This window comes from Geospiza fortis, unplaced genomic scaffold (genome assembly GCF_000277835.1).
Source record: "Geospiza fortis unplaced genomic scaffold, GeoFor_1.0 scaffold538, whole genome shotgun sequence".
Classification (NCBI taxonomy): domain Eukaryota; kingdom Metazoa; phylum Chordata; class Aves; order Passeriformes; family Thraupidae; genus Geospiza; species Geospiza fortis.
The window spans coordinates 1,022,522-1,024,946 of NW_005054368.1; positions in this window are offsets into that span (position 1 = coordinate 1,022,522).

Consider the following 2,425-nt stretch of genomic DNA (forward strand, 5'->3'; position numbering starts at 1 on the left):
TCAGCTCGGCAGGATGCAGGATGGGCTCTCTGCAAAGCAGTCAACACATCAAGCCCTTAATGGGATTGATGATTAGTGGAGCACCGAGGGGAAAATTAGATTAGAAAAACAAATGAAAATAATTTCGGAAGTCATGTTTGTTCGGGGTGGAAGGAGCTTCCACTGCGAGGGCTGCAGGAAACGATTTGACTGCAATCCAGAAGAAAAGGAGCACGGGTCTGGAGTACATTAGTGTGGTGGGAGGCCGGGAATAGCAGCCACTTAACCCTGTCATTCAGCAAACATTAGTGAATTATGAGTGTATTATATGTGGGTGATGTGTTTTGTGCAGAGCCCGCGGGCCCGCTGTAGCAGTGCTGAAATGGGAGTGGGGGTCGGTGTCAAAATGTAAATTTTTATACCAGCTCTGGAACAAAAATAAGATTTTGTGTTCGCCTCCCAGCTACTGAAATCAAATTGCAGCCGAAATCAGAGTTGTAAAATAAGCAAGAATTTCCCTTCCCTGTCAAATTAGTGCCCCGATAAAGAAAACAAGGGAGATAAATGTGATTTACTTCCTCTCCCTCCTGTCATAAACATTTATGGCCGAGCTGTAACGATGAGCTGCAGGAGGCAGCTGGGGCCAGTGGGGTTGTGCAGTGTCACCCCCGTGGGGCTCTTTGGGCTCAGGGCCCAAAGGTGAGCTCCTGCACCCTGTGCCACATCCCACCCTGTGCCCCCACATCCCACCCTGTGCCCCAGCCCTGTCCCACAGGCTCTGCTGTGCCCCAGAGCCAGAGCTGGCTGTCCTAAAATCTCGGAGTAAATCCTGAATTTATTAACTTGGAGGACTTGAGCACCCTCTGCTCTTGGGCAGAGCCGTGCATCCCCCATCACACATCTCCAGGCTGCAGCAGAAACCAAGGCAGCATTTATTAATTATGAGCTTAAGTGCTCCCTTTCACGGCTATTTACAAGGGCCGCCTCATTATTAATACGGAATAATAAAATAGAGGGGTTTAAAACTCATTTGTTCCACTGGGTGCCAGTCCCTGTGGTGGCACGAGCCCGGATGCCACCCAGCCTGAGAGCACTGAAACCCTGATGGTGATGAAACCCATCCCAAAAAACCCTCCCCTCTCTACCATCCTGCATGAAATTATTTCAGATACCGTTCGAAATGAGCAATTCCAGCAGCTCCACGTGTCGAGGGCTGCAGTTTTCAGCCGGTCACGAGGTGGTGGCAGCGCCTGGGTAAGGAGAGACTCTTGTAATTCATTAGTGCTTTGCAAAGGGCAGCGGTACTTGACTCTGTGCATTAGCAGAGGCTGATTCCTGCTCTTTACCTCCACGGCAACGGCTGGAATGGCACGGAGCAGCTCCCGGGGGCCGGGCTGGCAAACACAGCCAGCAGAGAATCTGCAATGGGCCGCCTTGGAAATTACTCTGAAAACCACCCAGTGCCACCCCAGCCATGGCAGGGACACCTTCCACTGTCCCAGGCTGCTCCAAACCACATCCAGCCTGGCCTTGGGCACTGCCAGCTTCTCTGGAACCTGTGCCAAGAATTTCTTCCCCATATCCAAACTGACTCTGCCTTCCTTCAGCTTGAACACATTCCCCTTGGAGTGGCACTGGCCCTGGCTGTGAGAGGAGCCCATGCACTGCTCCTGCTCGCTAATAATTACTGATTAAAACTGGTTACAAAGGCAGGGAAGGCTGAAATGTGCATTAATGGGTGACCCTGCCTTGTGCCAGCCGTGCGGAGATGGGAGCGGGCACAGAACGAGCACTGGCAGTGTCCCCATGGCCTGGTGACACCCAGCAGGGACCTGTCACCTCCTGCGGCCACAGAGCACGGGCTCTGGTGTGACATAAACGAACAGCCAGAATAAAAAGCTGGAGAAAGTTCCTGCTTTTGCCTTTTCTAAGCCCACAATGCATTTTGACCACCAATAAAACTGCTCAGGATTCGTACAGGGCTTTACATCTTCAAAGCAGCAGCTTGTTCCTCTCAGCCCCTCTCATCCAGACATCCAAAGTGCTTCCTATCCTTTCACAGCCTTTTGATGGGTGGGGAATTCCTCTTTTTTGATATTGAAAAAGCGAGCCAGGCTGGGCTGTGAGCTCTAAAGGCTCCTGAGTGGAGGTGGAGCCCAGGCCAGGTCCCATCCCTGTCCTGCTTTGCTGTTATCCAGCACAGGAGCCCCGAGCTGAGATGCTGAAGGAGGTGAACACCCGGAGAGGAGGAGTGCGGCCCCCAGGCCGGGCCGGCACCACCCCCGGGGCAGCACCGACCCGCCCGGGGGACAGCGGGGACACCGCTAAAATGCAACCTCCGCATCCATCCCGCACCTCCCGGCAGCGGGCATGGGTGGCAGCGGCGCGGACACCGCAAGGTCACCGGAGCCCCGCACATCCCACAGATCCCGCACACCCCGAGCCC